The following is a 27,357-nucleotide window of genomic DNA, read 5'->3' as shown; positions in this document are numbered from 1 at the left end:
AGACACTGTATAACTCTATCAATTTTCATGATGTTTTCAATCAGTTTTTTATTTTGTTCAGGGCGGCAGGGTGTAACTTTTCATCACTGTCTCCTACCGTTCCGGATCTACAGGGTACGGCGACCAGACGTCCCGGTTTGTAACAGCTAGAGCAAATTCTTGTGACTTTAGTCACAGTCTCACTCTAGTCTTATCTATTGTGGTTTTTTCTTAACTTTCCCGGGGAAATAGGTCAGAAATTTACATATACCTGATCAGGTCTGCAGCCCAGTTGGTGATGACTAAAAATAAGTTGCAGAGAATTGCCTACAACTGAAACCACACAGAAACCATTCTTCCCTCCGTCATGGTGTAAGTGTAAAAGGTGAGTAAAAAGTCATTCAATAGGATGGATATTAAAAGGATTTCTTAAGCCTCCAAGTAATGACTTGATGCACTTGATTCACTTGTAGATCAGGAACTGTTTTTTACAATAATTCTGATAGCGGAGGTTGAATCAACACAATCATCACTTCTCCTGGCTTATTAATCATTTTCTTGCTCTGATTTTCCATCCTGCACTGATCTGATCAAGCTTCTCATAATACACCCATTGTGTGACAGTACATCAGATCTTGAGTCATTAATGAAATAGACATTTTGCACATCACCCGATAAATCCACTAACATCTCGATAGTCTGTATACTCACTTTTCTGATTCACATATGCCATATATCATTTCTTTCTGGATTTATTGTAATAATGTGCATGTTAGGACATGTCGTGCCTTTGCGGCATTGTGGCTTGCTGTGGTCTGCCTGGGAAAGTTTCACAACAATAATATGAAAAGCAGCTGCTTTTCATTCTTCATCATACCTCTGTGAAACGGAAATAATGTGCCATGCTTTAAAGTGGGGTTTGAGGTCAATCTTCTGGTCGATGGAGCACAAGCTTTATGGTAAAGATGCCAGCGTTTTGGAAAATAAGCAAAAACACAGCAACAGCAACAACAAAAGAAACTGGACAAAGATTTTCTTCAGATGGCAAAAGTAGAATAGAACTGGGAAAATACATGTACGTGTGTGGAAATAAACTTGCAGATCTGTTTTTAGGGCAAGGAGTCTTCAGGAATGTGGAAATCCGGGGATTAAGTACACACCATTTCAGAAAAGAGGAATGTAAAGAGGCACGTTGAGAGTAGTCAGGGGAAGATGGTGCTATAGGCTGGAAAGGGCAGCTCTGGCCTACACACGTTCCACTGTTCCACAGCTAATCTTTGTACCTAGCATCCAAAAGTGTTCAGGCAGGGATCAGCAAAAATATTTTTTTATTATTATGTATACAGGACACTTTTTCGATGGATTAAAAACGTGTTCTATTCCCTTCTAGCGGGTTTCATTCATTTGGTTTGATAGCACGCAATATTGTTAGCATATCGCTTATCCTACATGTATTACGTCACTCTACCCAATGGAGAATAAGTGTTGAATATGGTTTACGATATTGCATGGTTGTCAAGACAACATGACGTCACACGTCGGAGCTGATGCGAATATTCGGTGGGAAAGTTTTCTGCTGCACATGCGCAGAACCATTTCTTTGTTTGCCGGGAAAGAAAAAGACGTGTTAAACACCTGAAAGGCTACCAAAACTTCCTTAGGTATTCTTCAGACATATTTACAAGCAGTGGCGAACTGTTACTATTAGAACTGAGACTTGAGCTCAGCCAAACCTTAGCCAGACACCAAAAAAGCAACAGCAAAAGCAAAGGATTTTGTAAAGGATTAGCGCTCCGTTGTGTGTAGCTGTTGATGTAGATTTTAAAAGTAACTAAGTAAATTACACAGAGAAATACATACTTAAGTCTGAGTGAAAAATACTGTTTTGAGTGTGTGTGGAAGAAGAGTCTGGAAACAGGAATCTTAGTTTCTCAGTCGTTAGCCTGTAGTTCCCGATAGCACTGGCTTGACCACTTTATTAGCATTCGCTAACACTACTGATGAACGCTACACCAGCTGGAAGGTGACTTCACTGCTACGCTGACAGCACCGATTCGCAGTTAAGCTTGTGTTGGCCTTCAAGAGGGTTGAGGGTGATAAATTTCTGGTCCCTCGTTTGGTTAATTCATCTGTCACTTCCTACATAAACATACACTGCCATGTCCTTCTCTCCCAGCAATGAAGTCCTAACCAATGATTGAGCCCACTCTAAACTCTTCTTAGCCTGCAGACAACAAACAAAACAAACAATACCACTGGATAGCTCGATTTTACTATTTTCAAAACGGTAACCCTTTCATTTCTGAAGCAAATTTGATTGAAAATGAGGCCAAATTTGAATTGGAATAGAATAATTATCATGAAATTATCTCATCTCATTATCTCTAGCCGCTTTATCCTGTTCTACAGGGTCGCAGGCAAGCTGGAGCCTATCCCAGCTGACTACAGGCGAAAGGCGGGGTACACCCTGGACAAGTCGCCAGGTCATCACAGGGCTGACACATAGACACAGACAACCATTCACACTCTCATTCACACCTACGGTCAATTTAGAGTCACCAGTTAACCTAACCTGCATGTCTTTGGACTGTGGGGGAAACCGGAGCACCCGGAGGAAACCCACGCGGACACGGGGAGAACATGCAAACTCCGCACAGAAAGGCCCTCGCCGGCCACAGGGCTCGAACCCAGACCTTCTTGCTGTGAGGCGACAGCACTAACCACTACACCACCGTGCCGCCCCATCATGAAATTATGAAAGAATTAAATAAATTAAATATAATATTTGAAATGCTGGTATGTTTGAGTCATCTCTGAACGCCTAGAAGGCCCTGATGGTTCTTCTCTGTTTACAAGAGAAGAACATACCAACGGACATCGAAAAACTGGAAAAGAGAGTGTGTATGTATAATAATAATAATAATAATAATAATAATATCGTCTCGCTTTTTATCGTGGTCTATCAGATATATTCCATTCAGCTAGGATGACACTGAATGAGTCAAAGACAAGTAGCTGAATGGAATATATCTGATAGACCACGAAAAAAAGTCAGCCAATATTATTTAAATATGAAATACTCAATGGTAATGAATCACAATAACTAGCAAATACTACAGCTGAGAAATATATTAAGAAATAAAACACTTCAGACATGATTTTCTGTTACGCCCTTAAAATGATTATTTTCTTCGAACAGCATATCCCAAAAGGGTTTATTCCTCTTACATAGCAATTTGCCAGCAGTTACAATGAACAGCATGTCGTACTTTTTGATGCTGGCGAACAAAGCAAGATGACCCCCCCCCCACACACACACACAGTTTGCCATGTTCAAAAGAAATTGGTAATCTTACTTATTATTTTTTTTCCTCCATGTGTCGATGAAAACTTAATATGGCTACAGGATCATAGCAGCTTCACTTTCTAGCGAGGCATCAAGTGTGCTACAGTATATACAGTAGCAAAAAATAAAAGACATTCAGAATTGCGTGAAATGTTTTAAGCACTTATTAAACATCCAGTAATATCAGTTTTGTTTCTTTTGCAAACTGCTCAGTTTCCTCTCTGATGAGTCAGTCAGACTTCCTGGAGTATTGGTATACATGATGATGTCACCACATAAACTATAGTCTGTATTTGGAAAATGCAAAACTACAGGATAGACAATAAAACATGAATTTTACAATAATTAGATTGGGGGCTGTTTTATCGGGGGGTACTAACTACACAGTTTTGATGTACCTGATGTGACCATGAGATGTAAACCTCACCATTTTCCAGATAAATAATTCTAGCACCTGTCTGTGGTTTTACATACGCAACAAGTCCACTGGGGATTTCCTGGGGTAAAAGTTGTCTCGTTGTTAGCACGCGTGGGTGAGGACTAATGTCCTGCCAAGCCAGTTTATTTTCCTCTCTTGTGGTGGTTACAGGTGTTTTACTTCAGGCCTACGTACCTCGACCTCATTTTACTAAAGAACCAAACGAGTGGAATCTGACATTGTAGATAAGAAAAGAAATAAAGCGAAGGCGGTGAGGACTTGATATGCTCTGTACCAAGTCTCTAATGTCATATACACTGTGAAACAGGTTGTTGTAATAAGATGGGGCTTTTTTTTCAGTACTTGTTTCAGTGTTAACCATAATACAACTTCAGTTCCAAAAAAAGTTGGCATGCTGTGTAAAACGTAAATCAAAACAGAATGCAATGATGTGCGAATTATGTAAACCCTACATTTCATTGAAAATAGTGCAAAGACAACATAGCAAATGTTGAAACTGAGAAATTTTATTTTATTATTATTATTATTATTTATTTATTTTTTTTAAATATATGCTCATTTTGAATTTGATGGCAAAAAAAAAAAAAAATTGGGACGGGGCATGTTTCCTATTGCGTTGCATCACCTCTACTTTTAACAATACTCTGTAAACATTTGGGAACTGAGGAGACCAATTGCTGTAGTTTTGAAAGAGAAATGTTGTCCCATTCTTGCCTGATATACAATTTCATTTGCTCAACAATTCGGGGTCTCCTTTGTCATATTTTGCACTTCATAATGCACCAAATGTTTTAAATAGGAAACAGGTCTGGACTGCAGGCAGGCCAGTTTAGCACCCAGACTCTTTCACTACGGAGCCATGCAATTTTAATATGTGCAGAAAGCAGTTTGGCATTGTCTTGCTGAAAGAAGGGCCTTCCATGAAAAAGATTTTGTCTGGATGGCAGCATATTGCTCTGAAACGTATAGATATCATTATTCATTAATGATGCCTTCCCAGATGTACAAGCTACCCATGCCACGTGCACTAATGCCCCCTCATACCATCACAGATGCTGGCTTTTGAACTGTGCACTGATAACAAGCCGGATGGTCCCTCTCCTCTTTAGCCTGGAGGACGTGGTGTCCATGATTTCTAAAAAGAATTTCTACTTTTGATTTGTCAGACCTCAGGACAGTTTTCCACTTCGCCTCAGTCCATCATAAAAGAGCTCGGGCCCAGAGAAGGTGGCGGTGTTTCTGGATATTGTTTATATCTGGTTTTAACTTGTATTTGTGGATGCAGTAATGAAGTGTTTTCACAGATGATGGTTTTCTGAAGTGTTCCTGAGCCCATACAGTGATTTCCACTACAGACACGTGCCTGCTTTTAATGCAGTGTCTCCTGAGGGCCTGAAGATCACAGGCATCCAATGTTAGTTTTCAGCCTTGACTCTTGCATACAGAGATTTCTCCAGATTCTCTCAATCTTTTAATGATATTATGGACCATAGATGATGTGATCCACAAATTCTTTGCAGTTTTACATTGAGGAATGTTATTCTGAAATTGTTGCACTGTTTGCCCACACAGAGCGGTGAACCCCTCCCCATCTTTACTTCTGAGAGACTCCGCCTCTCTGGGATGCTCTTTTTATACCCAATCATGTCACTGACCTGCTGACAATTAATCAAATTAGGATTTATTAGCATTGCACAACTTTTTCAGTCTTTTGTTGCCCTTGTCCCAACTGTTTTGAAACGTGTTGCTGACATCAAATTCAAAATGAGCATATATATTTTCAAAAAACAATAAAATTTCTATACACATCTTTAACACTTAGAAATGGTGCTTTAACAAATATAATAATTAAATGATGGTGTAATACTGTAAAGTGACACATTAGCGCTGCTTAACGTGCAGTGATATCACTTGTGTCTAGCATATTTTTTGATTCAGATGAGAAACTATAGTAGTTATGGGGGGAAAAGAAAGTATACTCATCTTCAGTTTTACCGTATGTTTTTGTTTATCAAGGCCTGAGTCACTATTGCGTGGGCCTCACCAACTTCTATAAACAAACACAAATAACTTCAGGTGACAACACAAAACCACAAGACATTTCAGTGTGTAGTTATTTTCCACAAAAAAGTAAACCACCATTCAGAAACCAGGTAGGAAAAAACAAGTACACCCTACAGTTCAATAACATGTAGAACCACCTTTAGTAACAATAACTTGAGTAAACATTTTCTTTTTCGGAGTTTATCCATCTCTCACACTGTTTTGGAGAAATTTTAGCCCACTCTTCTTTTCCATTGTTTCAGTTCATTGATATTTCACGGTATTTGTTTATACACAGCTTGGCTTGACACAGGGTGGCATTTTGTACACTCTCACCACTCTTGAACAGGCCGACTCGTATGGCCTCTATGTTTGTTTAATCCATTATGGCTTCTGGTATTACTGGAATCCAATGGTGAACCATTACTATTAGAGCTGGGACTTGAGCTCAGCCAAAACTTAGCCAGACAACAAAAAAGCAACAGCAAAAGCAAAAGATTTTGTAAGGGGTTAGCTGCAGGCTGCCAGGTCGCTGCGTTGTGTGTAGCTGTCGATGTTGATTTTAAAAGTAACTCAATAAATTACACAGGGAAATGAATACTTAAGTCTGAGTGAAAAATACTGTAGTGAATGTACAATGTGGAAGAAGAGTCTGGAGACAGAAATCTTAGTTTCTTGGTCGTTAGCCTGTGCTACTTGCCCTCGATTGCACTGGCTTGACTGCATAATTAGCATTCGCTAACACTACTGATGAACACTACACCGGCTGGAAGGTGACTTCACTGCTGCGCTGACGGCGTGGACTCACGGTTAAGCTCGCGTTGGCCTTTGAGAAGGCTGAGGGTGATACGTTTTTGGTCCCTCCCACTATAAATCAAAATCTGATTGGTTAATTCATCTGTCACTTCCTACATAAACATACACTGTCTTGCAAAAGTATTCATCCCCCTTGGTGTTTGTCCTGTTTTGTCGCGTTACAAGCTGGAATTAAGATAAGATAGCCTTTTATTATCTCACAGGGGGAAATTTACATAGTTACAGCAGCAAAATATATAAAGAGAAAAATATAAGACAGTGAAAGAGTAGTGCAAAAGTACTAAGCATATAAAAAGGATATATGTATATATAAGAAATAAACTACAAATTAAGGAAATTAAAAAATCAACAAATTTGCATAAATTAAATGGTTAAAGGTGGTATTGCACGTGTAAGTATTGCACAGGTATTATTACCAGTATTACCCAGATAGTATTGCACAAGTAGTCGGTATATTGCACAAGAGCCATTTTAATTATGTGTAGCTAGCAGTTTGCTGTAAAGTACGGATGCTGATAGTCAGTGCACACAGTATACGTTCAGAGGGGTTTCTATGGATGTAGAAGTGATCTGGAAAGTATTGTTCATTATTGTGAGGAGTGTCTGGTGCTGTGCTTGGTGAGGTGCCAGTTGTACAATCTCACAGCAGTAGGGAGGAAGGGAGCTGCTATATCTCTCCTTAACACATTGCAGATGGAGGAGCCGGTCACTGAAGGAGCTGCCCAGTGCTGCTACTGTCTCCTGCAGTGGATGGGAGGTGCTTGCCATTAAGGATGACAACTTGGCCAACATCCTCCTCTCCCCCACTACATCCACTGAGTCCAGTGCACAGCCCAGGACAGATCCTATCTTCTGAATCAGTTTGTTCAGTTTTTTCCTCTCTGCTGTTGTGATACTGCTTCCCCAACAGACAACTCCATAGAATATGGCTGATGCCACCACAGAGTCATAAAAAGAGTGTGGGGGCAGGTGGAGGCTGCTCTGGCCTTTCTTGTACAGGGTGTGTGATCAGTCCAGTCCAGTTTATTGTTCAGATGAACACCCAGGTACTTGCAGCTCCTAACGATCTCAAAGTCCTTCCCCTGAATGTTCAATGGGGTAGGTGAAGAGAACCTCATCCTGCGGAAATCCACCACCAGTTCCTTGGTTTTACTTGTATTGATCTGGAGGGAGTTCCGTTGGCACCAGTCCACAAAGCTCCTTGTCAGTTCTCTGTACTCACCATCATCGCCATCTAAGACATAGCCCACTATAGCAGAGTCATCGGAGAACTTCTGTAGATGACAGGTAGTTGTATTGTATCTAAAGTCCGCAGTATAAAATGTGAACAGAAATGGGGCCAGGACTGTCCCCTGTGGAGCCCCTGTGCTGCAAAGAATGGTGTCTGACACACAGTCCTTTAGTCTCACATACTGTGGTCTGTTTGTGAGATAGTCCATAGTCCACGAGGTAAGATGATGGTCCACCCCTGCGCTCTCCATCTTACTCCTCAGAAGAGTTGGCTGGATGGTATTGAAGGCACTGGATAGATCAAAGAACATGATTTTAACTGTGCTTCCTGCCTTTTCAAGATGAGAGAGAGATCTATGAAGCAGGTAGATGACTACATCTTCCACCCCGATGCCTGGCTGGTAGGCAAACTGCAGGGGATCCATAGCTGGCCCCACCAGTGTGCGGAGATGTGCCAGAACAAGTCTTTCCAGAGCCTTCATCAGGTGAGAGATCAGCGCCACTGGTCTATATCCGTTAAACTCAGTGGGGTGTGCAGTTTTTGGTATCAGAACTACACACGACGTCTTCCAAAGGACCGGCACGCTTTCCTGTTCCAGGCTCAAGTTGAAAATGTCCCGCACTATTCCACACAGCTGGTCAGCACAATGCCTCAGGAGTCCAGGGTTGAGTCCAGGACAAGGAAGAGCACAGCTGAGTGCTTGGTGTTACGCATGGAGGTGTGAAGCACTGAGCTGGAGGTATGATGGTTGAGGGGTGCTGAGAGGGTGAGGAGGAGGTCTGTGGGCTGGGTGATGATGACCAGGAAGAGACAGTAGTAGTAACAGTGGGCTGATCTGGGGGGAGGGCTGGTGCCTGATCAAATCTGTTAAAGAAGTTGTTCAGGTTGTTTGCCCATTGCAACTCACCTCCAAGCTGCCTATTGGACTCCTTAAGCCCTGAGATGGTTTGAAGGCCCCTTCAGACTCCACTCACGTTGCTCTGCTGCAGCTGGTCCTCCATCCTCCTCTTGTAGTGGTCTTTGCCTTTCCTGATCTTTCTTCTCAGCTCCTTCTGTACCCTCCTGAATTCCTCTCTGTTTCCTGATCTGAATACCCTCTTCTTCTCATTCAGGAGAGCAGTCAGCTCAAGAGTGACCCAGGGTTTGTTGTTTGAGAAGCACCGTACTGTTTTAGTGGGCACAGTGTTCTCCACACAAAAGTTTATGTAGCCCATGATGCAGCTCATGAGGCTGTCTACGTCCTCATGGGGCTCATGAAGAACATCCCAGTCCGTAGTGCTAAAGCAGTCCTTCAAAGCCTCATAAGCCTCATCAGTCCAGCTTTTCACCTTTTCAAAATGGATTTTTGGGGGTTAGCACCATTTGACATGCCTACCACTTTAAAAGTGCAAATTGTTATTTTATTGTGACACAAACAATAATTAAAATGAAAAAAAAAAAGAAATCTGGAGTGTACATAGGTATTCACCACCCCCCAAAAGCATCATGCTGTGGGGATATTTTTCATCTGCAGGGACTAGAAAGTTGGTCAGGACTTGGAATTTTATTTTTAATTTAAATATGTAGTTGGGAACATCAGAGAACTTGCTGTGATGGGCAAACAGTGTTTATTTTTGGGTTTTGTTTGACTTTAAGTTCTGACACTGCCACAGCATCTTGATGGGATTGAAGTCTGGACTTTGACTTGGCCATTCCAACACCTTTATATTTTTTTTCTTCTTTAGCCTCTCAGATGTCGGTTTGCTGGTGTGCTTGGGATTACTGTCTTGTTACATGACCCGATTTCAGCTGAGCTTCTCTAATTGTGATTTTGCTGAACATATTACACAATCCTATAGAGTCACAGGAGTGCTGTGAAGAATCAGTCTGCAAGAGAATAAGAAAATGAAAAATCACAAGTGTTACCAGGCAAAACAAACCTCGACCGGCAGCACTTATTTTATACCTATATGTTGATAATGGTAATATTTCTCAATCATCAGCTGTCAGGTTATAGTCCTAAGAAAATCCATGACTTTAAGTTTGACATTTCAAAGTCACTCAAGGTCAAAGGTCATGGCGGCAAATGAAAGCCCATATGAGACTTCTTTTATGTTGATAATGGTAAACATCTGGCTATCATGAACCATTTTAAAGTTATAGCCCTTTGAAAACCCATGACATTAAGTTTGACCTTTCAGGGTCACTCAAGGTCAAAGATCATGGTGCCAAATGAATGGGAGTTCCTATGTGCTCATAATAGTAAACATCTGTCTATCGGCAACCATTTTTGAGTTATAATGGAAAAGATATTATTTTGACCAAAAGGTTGACCTTTTCGGTGACCTTGACCTTCACCTTGACCCAATTAGCCCCAAAATTTAATCAGGTAATCTATGGACCATTGCCCACCTACCCTGAAAATTAAGTCAATTGGTGCAACCGTCTAGACGCTAGATTGTTAACAGACAGACAAACAAACAAACGAACAAATCAAAAGTCATGCACAGCACGATACTTGCGAAAATCACAAAGGAACGGAAGTTATGGCCGATTAGGTGTTTTTACAAGATTTGACCTTGGTGACTTTGACCTTTGACCTTGACCCATCAAAAACTAATGATGTCTTTGTGTGACCCTCGTGAGTTGTCCTGTGCATTTTGGTGAAGATGGGTCAAGAAATGACGACGCAAGAGCACCAACAGACAAACGGACAAACGGACAGATCAACATACTTGCAAAAATCCCCGATTTTCACAAGTAACAAACCGCATGATTACAGTACCTCACCCTGCTTACTCCATTGTGGGCGAGATAATAAAATAACCAGAAAATTAAATGCAGGAATGAAGATAAAAACAAGCAAACAAAAAAAAAACAGGGAAATAAATGCGTAAACGAAAATAAAATAATACAAAAATAAATCAAAAATAAAATAAAAGGATGAAAAATTCAAGAATATTGCTTTTGCTTTTCCCTATTTTTTTTTTTTGGCCTTACTTTTTCTGTGCTGCTTTCTCATTTGCTTCTGAATCAACTGCCTGTGTGCGGGTCTTCCTGCCCAAGCTGCGTAGTTGACGTAGTTTCATTCTTTTACAATTTTAGCCTTTTTAATGGCAATCCTATGACCTGTGTTCTGTTTCCACACATTATCATCATTCTCATTATCTCTAGCCGCTTTATCCTGTTCTACAGGGTCGCAGGCAAGCTGGAGCCTATCTCAGCTGACTACGGGCGAAAGGCGGGGTACACCCTGGACAAGTCGCCAGGTCATCACAGGGCTGACACATAGACACATTCAACCATTCACACTCACGGTCAATTTTAGAGTCACCAGTTAACCTAACCTGCATGTCTTTGGACTGTGGGGGAAACCAGAGCACCCGGAGGAAACCCACGCGGACACGGGGAGAACATGCAAACTCCACACAGAAAGGCCCTCGCCGGCCATGGGGCTCGAACCCGGACCTTCTTGCTGTGAGGCGACAGCGCTAACCACTACACCACCGTGCCGCCCATTTCCGCACATTATTTTCCTTGATATTTACTTCTATGTAAATACAAGGTCTAATGGTTAGAGAAACAGCTTTGGGACCAAAAGGTCACTGGTTCGATTCCCTGGATCAGCAGGAATGGCTGAAATGCCATTGAGCAAGGCACCGAACCCCCAACTTCTCCCCAGGCCACTCTGGGTATGTTGTATATCACTCTGGATAAGAGCGTCTGCTAAATTTCTGCAATGTAATATGTAAATGGTTGTGTAGCGTAGTGAGTAGTGTCAATTCCTCAGAGCTCGATGGTTGCTGGTTTGAGGCTCAGCTCTGGTGAGCACTTAAAACATAATTTCCATAAAAAAGGAAGTTGATTGACAGCTCGGCCCATCAAGCAAAAGAAAAATCAATCAGGAATCGCAATAAAGAAAAGCATTTATATTTTTTGTACTAATTTATTTTTGTTCATTTTCTTATTCTTTGCAGGTTTTTTTTTTTCATGGCATGCCTGTGACCCCATACACTCCCTCATTACAACCAGAGATACACCAATATCAGGCTGGTAAAAACATGGTCCTTTCTGAGTCAAACTCTTTCACTTTTACTACCCCCCCCCCCAGCTGTTATTGGCAGCCCTGGAGCCCGGACCCTGTCCCCCAGACATCGACAGTGTTTGTCTCCATCTACAGGCCATAATATAATCTGGTCCATGTGACAGGAAATTTCTGGCGTGGTAATGAACTTCACAGGCGGTTCCTGGCTGTTATTCACACAAATCAACCTAATAACAACAAACCCAAGAAAACCACATGAAACACTACTGATTTCAACACCAAAAACTGTCTGCAGAGCCAAAATTCCCCCAGACTGTCACGTCCCACAAGCAACTGTCTGTACGAGTATGTACAATATTCCTCTTAAAAATAAACACCACTAATATTTTGAGTGTAATAATGTAGATACTGATTATAGTAAATGTAAAGCAAGACAAAAAATAAAAAATAAGTGATGTAAATGGAGAGCCTCGAATGTTTTACTGTTTAACTGTTTAAAAAACTGCCTTAGTGCAGATTTATTTTACAAACTATCAAAAAAACTAAGGAGCATTATTCAAATGTGTTTCATATTTTAGTTATTTACAGGTAGTTATTTCAAAACATTTCAACTTTTTATTTCTAATCTGTCCATCAACACAACTCATTTTGATTAAAATTATTAGATTTAAGTTGATTTGTTTTTTAAAAGTGTACAACCCCGATTCCAAAAAAGTTGGGACAAAGTACAAATTGTAAATAAAAACGGAATGCAATAATTTACAAATCTCATAAACTGATATTGTATTCACAATAGAACATAGACAACATATCAAATGTCGAAAGTGAGACATTTTGAAATTTCATGCCAAATATTGGCTCATTTGAAATTTCATGACAGCAACACATCTCAAAAAAGTTGGGACAGGGGCAATAAGAGGCTGGAAAAGTTAAAGGTACAAAAAAGGAACAGCTGGAGGACCAAATTGCAACTCATTAGGTCAATTGGCAATAGGTCATTAACATGACTGGGTATAAAAAGAGCATCTTGGAGTGGCAGCGGCTCTCAGAAGTAAAGATGGGAAGAGGATCACCAATCCCCCTAATTCTGCGCCGACAAATAGTGGAGCAATATCAGAAAGGAGTTCGACAGTGTAAAATTGCAAAGAGTTTGAACATATCATCATCTACAGTGCATAATATCATCAAAAGATTCAGAGAATCTGGAAGAATCTCTGTGCGTAAGGGTCAAGGCCGGAAAACCATACTGGGTGCCCGTGATCTTCGGGCCCTTAGACGGCACTGCATCACATACAGTATTGGAAATCACAAAATGGGCTCAGGAATATTTCCAGAGAACATTATCTGTGAACACAATTCACCGTGACATCCACCGTTGCCAGCTAAAACTCTATAGTTCAAAGAAGAAACCGTATCTAAACATGATCCAGAAGCGCAGACGTCTTCTCTGGGCCAAGGCTCATTTAAAATGGACTGTGGCAAAGTGGAAAACTGTTCTGTGGTCAGACGAATCAAAATTTGAAGTTCTTTATGGAAATCAGGGACGCCGTGTCATTCGGACTAAAGAGGAGAAGGACGACCCAAGTTGTTATCAGTGCTTAGTTCAGAAGCCTGCATCTCTGATGGTATGGGGTTGCATTAGTGCGTGTGGCATGGGCAGCTTACACATCTGGAAAGACACCATCAATGCTGAAAGGTATATCCAGGTTCTAGAGCAACATATGCTCCCATCCAGACGACGTCTCTTTCAGGGAAGACCTTGCATTTTCCAACATGACGATGCCAAACCACATACTGCATCAATTACAGCATCATGGCTGCGTAGAAGAAGGGTCCGGGTACTGAACTGGCCAGCCTGCAGTCCAGATCTTTCACCCATAGAAAACATTTGGTGCATCATAAAACGGAAGATACGACAAAAAAGACCTAAGACAGTTGAGCAACTAGAATCCTACATTAGACAAGAATGGGTTAACATTCCTATCCCTAAACTTGAGCAACTTGTCTCCTCAGTCCCCAGACGTTTACAGACTGTTGTAAAGAGAAAAGGGGATGTCTCACAGTGGGAAACGTGCCTTGTCCCAACTTTTTTGAGATGTTTTGTTGTCCTGAAATTTAAAATCACCTCATTTTTCTCTTTAAATGATACATTTTCTCAGTTTAAACATTTGATATGTCATCTATGTTCTATTCTGAATAAAATATGGAATTTTGAAACTTGCACATCATTGCATTCCATTTTTATTTACAATTTGTACTTTGTCCCAACTTTTTTGGAATCAGGGTTGTAATAACTACACGGTAAAAACAAAAATGTTGAGAAAACTCAAAATATCAAGGCAACGTGCTGCAAGAGATTTTTGAGTTTTCTCAACTTTTGACTGCTGTTATTGACTTTACTAATGTTCTCAAGTTTAGACGAGAGTTCTGCCAACTTGAATCTTCTTCACCTCTTTATGATATTCTTGTGAGGCAAACAATGAAATTGTATTTAAGGAATGCTCAACCAATACATTACAGGCATTTAGCAGATGCTCTTATCCAAGGTGACATACAACATACCCAGAGCAGCCTGGGGATCAGTTGGGGGTTAGCTGCCTTGCTCAAGGGTACTTCAGCCATTCCGACTGGTCCAGGGAATCAAACCAGCAACCTTTTGTTCCCAAAGCTGCTTCTCTAACCATTAAGCCATGTCCATGGCAAATAAATTAATTTATTCTATCCACATTCACTGGATATGAGCAATCGTGCACTCTGATTGGCTACTCTACTACTAGGCTATCAGCTCATATCCTTGAATTACAAGTGACGTCAAAGCAAAATAGAAACCCGGATGTCGGCCATGTTGGTGGATATACAAATGCGGGCTCAAGCGACATTCCATACAAAACATAGTCATGCATGCGCAACTCTGTTTTTCCACTGTTTTAAGTGTTCTGTTAGCTCGGCCATATCTTTGTGCTGTATATGGTTGTGGCCACAACAGTACTCATGACCGTGGTATGTTCCGAATTTTTAGAATTCCGTCCGTGATTCGGAAAGAGGGCAAGGAAACTCTGAGGTTTAGTACGGAGAGGAGACGAGCACGGCTGAACAACATCAGCAGGGCTGATCTAACAGAGGCTAAAACCAAAACAGCTCGTGTTTGCAGTCATCATTTTATTTCAGGTGAGATTCAAAAGCTTTCTCAATAATATCATGGAAGAATTTTATTTCGTGTTGCTAGAATTTTGCTGTAAAATGAGCGTTCTCTCTTGTCGTGGTTCACTCGGTCATTGTTATAATTTTAACACGTGTATTACCATTTCGCTTCTAGGAGCGCCAGCAAAATTATACGATAGAAACAATCCAGACTGGACACCCACTCAGAACATGGGTTATGTCTCATCCAAGGTCGGACTTGATTCTTCGGCAGCCAAACCAGATAGAACACGATATCTGGGTACTCGATGGTCGGTATAGGCGTCTTGTCTTCAGAAAAGTCTGACTTTTTCAAATAATACAGGTCAAAATCACACATATCTATCATCTCTTTGTATCGAATCTTCACTTAATCGTTCAAATCGTGGTAATACTGAGAAAATTCAGCATTGTTTACAGACACGCTTTCAGCGGCTGCCATCCTAGTTGCTTTGTATATTCACCATCATGGCAGACGCTCATGACGTAGCACATTTTGATCACGTGGTTGCAAGTCATCTATACCATGAGTAGAGAAAAACAAAATGGTGCAGCGTGTTGCTGAACCAACCAAGGATGAAATAAAAACTCTACTTGAAAACAAAACCCCCAAAAATACAAAGAAAAGGCAACAAAATATGGAATGAAAGTATTTCATGGTAAGAATGTATCTTTTTTTTCCAAGAATTATTATTATCATCATCACATTTTTCACAAATTGCTCCTGTCATTTCGCCGGTGTCAGTAAACCTGTTGAAAATGAACAAACTACAAACATGGACACCTTGAACTACAGTTCCCAAGAACCACAGTGCCCCCTGTCACCAGCCTATTGAAATCAGCTGTCACTCGTCTCCCTAATTACTGGTCTCCCTATTTAAGCTTCTCTCTCACATACACCATTGCGAAGTATTGTTCTGCTTTCTCAGTTGATGGCAAGCCTTGCATTTTCTGACTGCTTCTTGAATTTCTGACCCTTTGTTCTTCATCTCACATTTTCACTTTTTGTCTTCCCTCTACCACGTTGTTCGCTGATTGCCTGACCCTTGCTAATTTTCTGACTCCAATTTCAGTCTAATGTCTTGGCTCTGTTTACAGTTTGCACCCCGATCTCCTCTGCACATACATTTGTAAGTGCCTGCATTCTGACAGGATACTTCGCCAAACAAGGATGTAGCGGAAGAAGCAAAGCAGACTGCTCTGAATGTGCAGGGGCATTTACTAGGAGAACATCAACAGATGCTTACAGACCTCAACATTCATATGGCACAACTCGTAACTGTGATGTCGCAGGCCCTCCTAACACACCCTGAGTCTCCTCCTAAACCAGCGCTGCAGCTCTCCACACCGGAGAAATTTGCCAGAGATGCTATCACATGTAAAGGTTTTTTACTTCAATGCTCCATGTATTTAGCTACCATGCCTAACCTGTCTGACGAGCACAAAATCTCTAATTTCTATCCTTTCTCACTGGCAAAGCACTATGATGGCCAACTGCCGTTTGGGACAAGGGTGGTGAGCAGACCATGTCATATGAGCAGTTCCTCACCCTATTCAAGAGAGTGTTCGACCATGAACCTGAAGGGATTGAGGTCGGTGAAAGTCTGCTTACCAGTTCTCAAGGTTCTAGAAGCATTGTGGAGTATGCCCTGGATTTCAGAACATTCACGGCTGCCAGTGAATGGAATGATCCTGCCCTGAAAGCAGTTTTTCACCAAGGTCTGAGCCCTGAGATCATTAGCGAACTGGCCTGTAGAGATGAGAATCTCACACTGGACTCTCTCATTGACTTAGCTATTCATCTTGACCATCTGTTGTCACACCGACCCTCTATTCAAGAAAGTGCCAAGCCTGTTTAACCCTCCAAACACAGTTTACCCATGGAGGTGTCACACACCCGGTTAACCCATGCAGAGCGTGAAAGAAGACGAAAAGAGGGTTTGTGTTTCTACTGCGGGAGCTCCGAGCATAACGTCAGACAGTGTCCCATCCGTCCACCCCATGTAGTTCCAGCAGAAGGCCCAGCACGACCTGTGAGTCCGGTGAGAAAGTTCAATTCAAAATCATCGAAGGTTCCAGTTTTATTAAAGGTGGTATCATCCACATACGTCCTCTCTGCTTTTGTCAATTCAGGGGTAGAGAGGAACTTTATCAGCGGTATGATCATTCAGAGGTTCAACCTGCCTACCACCCCTCTGCACAGTGCACTCAGCATTAGGACCATCGACGGAGGACCCATAGGAGACGGTCTTGTCACCACACGTACCATCCCAGTTCAGATCCAAGTTGGAGCATTGCACAAAGAACTCATCTCCCTGTATGTGACTACAACTGTGGATCATCATATTATTCTTGGTTATCCCTGGCTACAACTGCATGACCCCTTCATCTCATGGCAGAATAAGGAAATTCTCCAATGTTCACCTACCTGCTTTCAAAGTTGTCTCTTTCGTCCCCAGGTCAATCTATCTTCCACCTCAGTGGAGAGTCCACAACCAGACTCCATGGACAATGTTCCTGACCATTATAGGGACCTTTCAGAGGTCTTTAGTAAGGGGAAAGCCTGCAGGCTACTACCACACTGGCCATATGACAGTGCAATCGACCTACTGCCAGGTATGTCACCACCATGTGGTCGTATATATCCCCTCTCCCAAAAGGAACATGCTGCCATGGAGGAGTATATTCAAGAGGCCCTCAAGCAAGGATAAATCTGCCCTTCCAAGTCTCCCATATCTGCCGGTTTCTTTTTTGTGGAGAAACCAGGTTGCTCCACCAAAAAGAAACATTGCATCGATTACAGAGGTCTAAACCAGGTCTCTGTTAAATATCCTTATCCTCTTCCCCTTGTTCCAGCAGCCTTGGAGCAACTCAGATCTTCTAGGATCTTCTCTAAACTTGACCTACGCAGTGTATATAACTGGATCAGGATAAAGAAGGGCAATGAATGGAAGACTGCCTTCAGCACTACCGCAGGCCATTTTGAGTACCAGATAATGCCTTATGGCCTTTCTTCACCTCCCAGCGTGTTCCAGTGCCTAATAAATGACGTGCTATGGGACATGTTAGGTAGCTATGCCATCACCTACATAGATGATATCCTGATATACTCCCTGAATGAAAAAAGTCACCAGGAACACGTCAGAGCTGTTCTCAAACATCTGCTGGAGAATCATCTCTACATAAAAGCAGAGAAGTGTGAGTTCCATCAGAGCCAAATCTCCTTCCTAGGTTATATCATCAGCAGAGAAGGAGTAAGCATGGACTCATCCAAGGTCTCTGCTGTCACTTCCTGGCCGACTTCCATGTCCGTAAGGGACCTTCAGTGTTTCTTGGGCTTTGCAAACTTCTATCGCTGGTTTATTCAGGGTTTCAGCACAATTGCCGCTCCCTTAATAGCGCTGCTAAAGAAGGGACCCAAGCGCCTCCAGCGGAACCCCGAGGCAGAAGAAGCTTTCACCTCAGTCCTTATCCTTCAGCATCCCGATCCAACCAAGCCTTTCATCTTAGAGGTTGATGCATCTGATACAGGGGTGGGGGCAATCCTATCTCAACGTTTCGGGGAGAAACATAAGCTGCACCCAGTGGCTTTCTTTTCGAAGACACTATCTTCAGCAGAAAGAAATTATGATGTGGGTAACAGAGCTGCTTGCCATTAAAACCCTTTGGTGACTGACCCCTTGAAAATGGTTCCTACAGGAACCATGACGTTTCAGTTGTCAAGACAACGGAAAAACTAAAATACAAATACAAATACAAGAGCATTTTGTTTTGTGCACAAGAGCATTGTGATGTATCTTTCTGTTTTTGTATTTTAGTTTTTCCGTTGTCTTGACAACTGAAACGTCATCGTTCCTGGAGGAACCATTTTCAAGGGATCAGTCACCAAAGGGTTAAACTAGCCCTCAAGGAGTGGTGACATTGGCTAGAGGGAGCCACTCACCCCTTTGTAATTCTCACAGATCACAAAAACCTTGAATATCTCAAGAAAGCCAAGAGGTTAAATCCACATTAGGCCAGGTGGGCACTATTTTTCACCTGGTTTAATTTCACAATTTAATTTCGTCCAGGCTCCAAGAATACAAAGGCAGATACCCTATCTCAAACCTTCGGTCCATTTCACCAAGATTCTGTTACCTATCCCATCCTCCCACCACAGTGTTTTTTTACAAATCAATCACCTGGGATCTGGACAGAGAAATAAGGAGATCACAGACACAAACCAGTCCCATTCATCTCCCACCTGGTCTTCTCTATGTGCCTAAGCATCTTTGCAGCAGACTCATCACCTGGGCCCATGCATCTCCTGCCATGGGGCACCCTGGCAGTCAACGCACTCACCAAATGCTAAAAAACAAATACTGGTAGGAGAACATGCTCATGGAAATTAACCAGTTCATTGCCTCATGTTCTGAATGTGCCCAAGTGAAGGTTCCCAGAACCCCACCTGCTGGCAAACTGTGCCCTCTCCCAATTCCTCAGAGACCCTGGTCCCATATAGCCATTGATTTTATCACGGATCTTGCTCCCTCACAAGACAACACTACTATAATGGTAACCATCAATTCATTTTCTAAAGCACTAAAACTCATCCATTTACCTGGCATCCCCACGACTTCTCAAACCACAGAACTACTGTTCCAACAAATCTTCAGGTACTATGGTATTCCCAAAGATATAGTCAGTGACTGGGGCTCTCAATTTATTTCACGTTTTTGGACAAGCGTCATAGAAAGATCAGGGGTATCAGTGAGCTTCGCATCTGGCTATTATCCCCAGTCTAACGGCCAAGTAGAGAGAGCCAACCAGGAAATCGGCTGTTTCCTGAGGATCTTCTGCATGCATAACCAGGGGAACTGGGCACGCTTTCTTCCGTGGGCCGAGTATGCACAGAACTCCCTCAAACACTCTGCAACCCAGTTAACACTGTTTCAGTGAATACTCAGCTACCAACCGCCCCTGTTTCCCTGGAATGACACACCTAGCCAGGTACAAGCCATAGATGACTGGTTTGCACGCAGCCAGACAATCTGGGAGGAGGTACATCAACATCTAGAGTCAGTCAATGCCAAGTATAAGGAATATGCAGATAAACATAGAGGAGACACTCCAAACTTTTCCCCGGGTGACAGAGTATGGGTGGCTACAAGAAACCTGAGAGAACCCAACGCCTGTAGAAAACTCCAACCACATTACATTGGGCCATTCAAGGTATTGCATCGTATCAATGAGGTCTCATACTGTCTTGAACTTCCCCCTCACAGCCAAATATCCCCAACTTTCCACGTCTCCAATTTGAAACCTACCATCCTGGGCCCTCTTGCTGGAAACACACCAGTCCAGGAGCACCCAGCATTCAACTTAGAGGGTGAGCCCATCTACCAGGTAAATAAGATCCTCGACGCAAGATGAAGAAGAGGCCAAGTTGAATACCTGGTAGATTGGGAAGGATACGGACCTGAGGAACAAAGTTGGGTCACTGCTGAGGACATTCTAGACCCACTCCTCAAACAAGAATTCTATGCTCTATATCCTGACAAACCAGCACCGAGAGGTAGGGGTTGTCCTAGAAAGAATGTAGCTCCCAGAGGTAGCTCCTCGGGGGGGGATGTTCTGTCAGTAAACCTGTTGAGAACGAACAAACTACATACATAGACACCTTGAACTACAGTTCCCAAGCACCACAGCGCCCCCTGTCACCAGCCTATTGAAATCAGCTGTCACTCGTCTCCCTAATTACTGTACGTGTCTCCCTATTTAAGCTTCTCTCTCACACACACCATTGTGAAGTATTGTTCTGCTTTCTCAGTTCATACCAAGCCTTGTATTTTCTGACTGCCTCTCGATTTTCTGACCCTTTGCTCTTCATCTCACATTTTCGCTCTTTGTCTTCCCTCTACCACATTGTTCGCCGATTGCCCAACCCTCGCTAGTTTTCTGGTTCTGATTTCAGTCTCATGTCTTGGCTCTGTTTACAGTTTGCACCCCGCTCTCCTCTGTACATACATCCATAAGTACCTTTATCCTGACAGCCAGTTTGTTTACATTCTAAGCAGAAATTATTTTGTCAGATGTTTTGTATAAAGTTTTTATTTATTGAATTTGCAAAAAATAAAAATGCTCTGTTTCTCGAAATCCAGTGAATGTGGATAGAATAAAACAGTTATTCCACTCAACTTCGTCGTACATGGATTATAGAAAACTTGGTGCTACGTGCCTTGTCGGCTATCAGTTCATGTACAGTGGTGCTTGAAAGTATGTGAACCCTTTAGAATTTTCTATATTTCTGCATAAATATGACCTAAAACATGATCAGATTTTCACACAAGTCCTAAAAGTAGATAAAGAGAACCCAGTTAAACAAATGAGACAAAATATTGTACTTGGTCATTTATTTATTGAGGAAAATGATCCAATATTACATATCTGTGAGTGGCAAAAGTATGTGAACCTTTGCTTTCAGTATCTGGTGTGACCCCCTTGTGCAGCAATAGCTGCAACTAAATGTTTTCGGTAACTGTTGATCAGTCCTGCACACCGGCTTGGAGGAATTTGAGCCCATTCCTCCGTACAGAACAGCTTCAACTCTGGGATGTTGGTGGGTTTCCTCACATGAACTGCGCACTTCAGGTCCTTCCACAACATTTCAATTGGATTAAAGTCAGGACTTTGACTTGGCCATTCCAAAACATTAACTTTATTCTTCTTTAACCATTCTTTGGTAGAATGACTTGTGTGCTTAGGGTCGTTGTCTTGCTGCATGACCCACCTTCTCTTGAGATTCAGTTCATGGACAGATGTCCTGATATTTTCCTTTAGAATTTGCCTGGCCCAGATGCAGCAAAACAGGCCCAAACCATGATACTACCACCACTATGTTTCATAGATGGGATAAGGTTCTTATGCTGGAATGCAGTATTTTCCTTTCTCCAAACATAACGCTTCTCATTTAAACCAAAACGTTCTATTTTGGTCTCATCCATCCATAAAACATTTTTCCAGTAGCCTTCTGGCTTGTCTACATGATCTTTAGCAAACTGCAGATGAGCAGCAATGTTCTTTTTGGAGAGCAGTGGCTTTCTCCTTGCAACCCTGCCATGCACACCATTGTTGTTCAGTGTTCTCCTGATGGTGGACTCATGAACATTAACATTAGCCAATGTGAGAGAGGCCTTCAGTTGCTTAGAAGTTACCCTGGGGTCCTTTGTGATCTCGCCGGCTATTACACACCTTGCTCTTGGAGTGATCGCTTGATTTCATGGAATAACTCATCTCATCTCATCTCATTATCTCAAGCCGCTTTATCCTTCTACAGGGTCGCAGGCAAGCTGGAGCCCATCCCAGCTGACTACGGGCGAAAGGCGGGGTACACCCTGGACAAGTCGCCAGGTCATCACAGGGCTGACACATAGACACAGACAACCATTCACACTCACATTCACACCTACGGTCAATTTAGAGTCACCAGTTAACCTAACCTGCATGTCTTTGGACTGTGGGGGAAACCGGAGCACCCGGAGGAAACCCACGTGGACACGGGGAGAACATGCAAACTCCACACAGAAAGGCCCTCGCCGGCCACGGGGCTCGAACCCGGACCTTCTTGCTGTGAGGCGACAGCGCTAACCACTACACCACCGTGCCGCTCAGTATGAAGGCATGTACAACATATTTACAAAAAAATACCGTAGCTTTATAGCTTCAGTGCAACACCAAAGCAGTAAAGCTCCAAAAACTAAAGTCTCCAAACATGTCCTGGCTTGGGATAAGTGGATAAATATACACATTAAATGAGTGTTTCTGTGAATACTGAGAAATTCGTGTCCCAGAGCCATCTCTCAGCCTATGTAATGTGGAGAAATCTAAAACCTGTGCGTACAGCAAGAACTCCCTGGGACCTACTGTGAAAAATTCAGCAGACCTCTTGGACATTTTGAAATAAGTCTGAAAATGGCCAGCTTGGCTTGTCCTACCCACCTGCAACTTTGGTTTGAACTAACAGTGTTATTTCTCCATTGAAAGCCAGCAGACAGGATTACCCTCTCTGCATGTCATGGGTATGAGTGCATGTAAAGAAAATACAACAAAACTCAATGCGTCTTTTAATCATTTCGGCTGCAGCTCAGCCAAAGTAGGCGTCCCACGAACTTGGGGTCAACTCTGTGACAGTGCTGAATTCAGCCCCAGCGTTGCAACGGTTACTCAGATACAAGGTTCGTGTTATCTGCCTCGTGTTATCTGGCAGGGAGGGCAACAGAACAACATCTCGTACACATGGTCGGGTGTACTGCTTTTTTTTTTTTGCGTGGAGTTGAGTGTGTGAAAATTGAAGCATACCTTTTTTTGTGTGTCAACTCTGTGATGGTGATTACATCTGCGTAATGAACTGTGGTAAGTAGTCAGTATGATGAAACAAAATGGCAGCCCACTCTCTTCATGCACATGACCCTGGGTGATAACAGGTTGATACCGATGGACATGGCAAGCCAAAAAGCCCCAAATTTGTCAACTATGTGATGGTTAATTGAAGGTGGATTTAGCATTGCTGATGCTGCTGGATACTGCAGTGCAGGATACAGTTCCACCTACAACATTTACTGATGAAGCCAAATTCTAGACAACAAGCCATTTGATCAAACTACTTAAGGAACACAGCCACCAGCATTATTATTATTAATAATAATAATAATAATGATAATAATAATAATAATCTTTATTGAGGTGCGGCACGGTGGTGTAGTGGTTAGCACTGTCCCCTCACAGCAAGAAGTCCTGGGTTCGAGCCCAGCAGCCAATGGGGGCCTTTCTGTGTGGAGTTTGCATGTTCTCCCCGTGTCCGCGTGGGTTTCCTCCGGGTGCTCCGGTTTCCCCCACAATCCAAAGACATGCAGGTTAGGTTAACTGGTGACTCTAAATTGACCGTAGGTGTGAATGCGAGTGTGAATGGTTGTCTGTGTCTATGTGTCAGCCCTGTGATGACCTGGCGACTTGTCCAAGGTGTACCCCGCCTTTCACCCGTAGTCAGCTGGGATAGGCTCCAGCTTGCCCGCGACCCTGTAGAACAGGATAAAGCGGCTAGAGATAATGAGATGAGATGAGAATAATAATAATCTTTATTGAGGGGCAGCACGGTGGTGTAGTGGTTAGCACTGTCCCCTCACAGCAAGAAGTCCTGGGTTCGAGCCCAGCAGCCAATGGGGGCCTTTCTGTGTGGAGTTTGCATGTTCTCCCCATGTCTGAATGGGTTTCCTCCGGGTGCTCCGGTTTCCCCCACAATCCAAAGACATGTTTAGGTTAAACGGTGGCTCTAAATTGACCGTAGGTGTGAATGCGAGTGTGAATGGTTGTCTGTGTCTATGTGTCAGCCCTGTGATAACCTGGTGACTTGTCCAGGGTGTACCCCGCCTTTCACCCATAGTCAGCTGGGATAGGTTCCAGCTTGCCTGCGACCCTGCACAGGATAAGTGGCTACAGATAATGGATGGATGGATCTTTATTGAGGAAGCCAACTACACTGCGGGGTGATTTACAGAGGGGTACTCCAAAATAAGCATATAAATATATGATAATATAAATCATAACAATACATTAAACATAGAATTATAAGTAAAATAATTAGATTCTATATTAAATTCGATATTATTTATCCAAAAGTAAAGTAAGATCAGATCACTGCCATCATACTACATCACCACAATCACGATCACCAGAATCCCTTCCAGCTCATCATAAAAGATAAACTAAAAAAGACCCTGTCGACATGAATAATACAATAGCAATGACCTTAAGTAGACTCATTGATACATTAAATTGAAGCTCTAGCTAGGCCACGTTTAAAAGCTGCTAAAGTAGGCACTTCTCTAAGAGAGGAGTTCCAGCCATTGGCAGCAAAGTTAATGGTAGACCAATGTCCCCATCTCCGATTGCATTACAGGAACAGATACAGTGGTGCTTGAAAGTTTGTGAACCCTTTAGAATTTTCTATATTTCTGCATAAATATGATCTAAAACATCATCAGATTTTCACACAAGTCCTAAAAGTAGATAAAGAGAACCCAGTTAAACAAATGAGACAAAAATATTATACTTGGTCATTTATTTATAGAGGAAAATGATCCAATATTACATAATGTGAGTGGCAAAAGTATGTGAACCTTTGCTTTCAGTATCTGGTGTGACCCCCTTGTGCAGTAATAACTGCAACTAAACGTTTGCGGTAACTGTTGCTCAGTCCTGCACACCGGCTTGGAGGAATTTTAGCCCATTCCTCCGTACAGAACAGCTTCAACTCTGGTGGGTTTCCTCACATGAACTGCTCGCTTCAGGTCCTTCCACAACATTTCCATTGGATTAAGGTCAGGACTTTGACTTGGCCATTCCAAAACATGAACTTTATTCTTCTTTAACCATTCTTTGGTAGAACGACTTGTGTGCTTAGGGTCGTTGTCTTGCTGCATGACCCACCTTCTCTTGAGATTCAGTTCATGGACAGATGTCCTGACATTTTCCTTTAGAATTCGCTGGTATAATTCACAATTTATTGTTCCATCAACGATGGCAAGCTGTCCTGGCCCAGATGCAGCAAAACACGCCCAAACCATGATACTACCATCATCATGTTTCACAGATGGGATAAGGTTCTTATGCTGGAATGCAGTGTTTTCCTTTCTCCAAACATAACGCTTCTCATTTAAACCAAAAAGTTCTATTTTGGTCTCATCCATCAACAAAACATTTTTCCAATAGCCTTCTGGCTTGTCCATGTGATCTTTAGCAAACTGCAGACAAGCAGCAATGTTCTTTTTGGAGAGCAGTGGCTTTCTCCTTGCAACTCTGCCATGCACACCATTGTTGTTCAGTGTTCTCCGGATGGTGGACTCATGAACATTAGTCAATGTGAGAGAGGCCTTCAGTTGCTTAGAAGTTACCCTGGGGTCCTTTGTGACCTCGCCTACTATTACACGCCTTGCTCTTTGAGTGATCTTTGTTGGTTGACCACTCCTGGGGAGGATAACAATGGTCTTGAATTTCCTCCATTTGTACACAATCTGTCTGACTGTGGATTGGTGGAGTCCAAACTCTTTAGAGATGGTTTTGTAACCTTTTCCAGCCTGATGAGCATCAACAACGCTTTTCCTGAGGTCCTCAGAAATCTCCTTTGTTCGTGCCATGATACACTTCTACAAACATGTATTATGAAGATCAGACTTTGATAGATCCCTGTTCTTTAAATAAAACAGTGTGCCCACTCACACCTGATTGTCATCCCATTGATTGAAAACACCTGACTCTAATTTCACCTTCAAATTAACTGCTAATCCTAGAGGTTCACATACTTTTGCCACTCACAGATATGTAATATTGGATCATTTTCCTCGATAAATAAATGACCAAGTCTAATATTTTTGTCTCATTTGTTTAACTGGGTTCTTTTTATCTACTTTTAGGACTTGTGTGAAAATCTGATGATGTTTTAGGTCATATTTATGCAGAAATATAGAAAATTCTAAAGAGTTCACAAACTTTCAAGCACCACTGTAGTAGCTGGGTTACTTGTCACAGAGTTGACGTCTCACAAAATGATATATGTGATTAGTGTTGTATCCTGAAAAATATAAATGCATTTGAGCACGGCTCTGCTGTGGACCTTTCACTTGGGATGTGATCTTATCATTCGGCAGGATTTATACCAAAATCCAACATCCTTCATTTTTGCCAAACTGCCCACCCCAAATTTCTCAGTATTCACAGAAACACTCATATACTGTATTTCACAAAACTAAACTCTACTTCAGATGAAATTTTATTGCAGGTTAAATATAGCATACTGTAGTTTGACATTTTAAATGATTTTTTTTTTTAAATACAGGAGCAAGGATCCCTATTTTACACAAAGGATCAGTGTGTACTTTTAGACAGAAGAATGGAAGGAAACCAGAGAACTCAGAGGAAACCCACACAAGCAGGTGGAGAAACGGCAACCCTCTGTACAGACGCTAACCCTCAGAGTCGAACCGGAGACCTTGTACCATGCACTTTAAATAATATGATTGTAAAATATCTTTAACTAGTGCATTTCATGCTTTGAAAAATGCATGGTGCTTGCGGTGTATGTATGTATATTGGTGACAAATTAATAAAAGAAGAAATTATGTGTGACAAAGTCCACACGCTCCTGTTAAAATGAAACCAAGATAAATCATGTCAGATCTTGTTCCCACTTTTAACATCATACAACAGTCAACGGAATTCAAATTAAAAAACAAATCATTTTAGTCAAAAAGAAAAAAAGAAATGAA

At 42.1% G+C, this 27,357-nt stretch overlaps 1 long non-coding RNA gene across 1 annotated transcript; it reads left to right on the top strand.

Annotated features, from left to right (window-relative positions):
- The first annotated feature begins 176 nt into the window (after nt 1-176).
- On the top strand, nt 177-27,207 carry LOC132899929 (uncharacterized). The gene is made up of 3 exons (XR_009656733.1): nt 177-364; nt 14,898-15,046; nt 26,928-27,207. It is a non-coding gene; the product is annotated as an uncharacterized LOC132899929 (long non-coding RNA).
- The last annotated feature ends 150 nt before the right edge of the window (nt 27,208-27,357 follow it).

The sequence above is a fragment of the Neoarius graeffei genome, chromosome 16, assembly GCF_027579695.1.
Source record: "Neoarius graeffei isolate fNeoGra1 chromosome 16, fNeoGra1.pri, whole genome shotgun sequence".
NCBI classification, from domain to species: Eukaryota; Metazoa; Chordata; class Actinopteri; order Siluriformes; family Ariidae; genus Neoarius; species Neoarius graeffei.
Note: the sequence above shows the minus strand (reverse complement) of the source record. Positions and strands in the feature narration are given on the sequence as shown.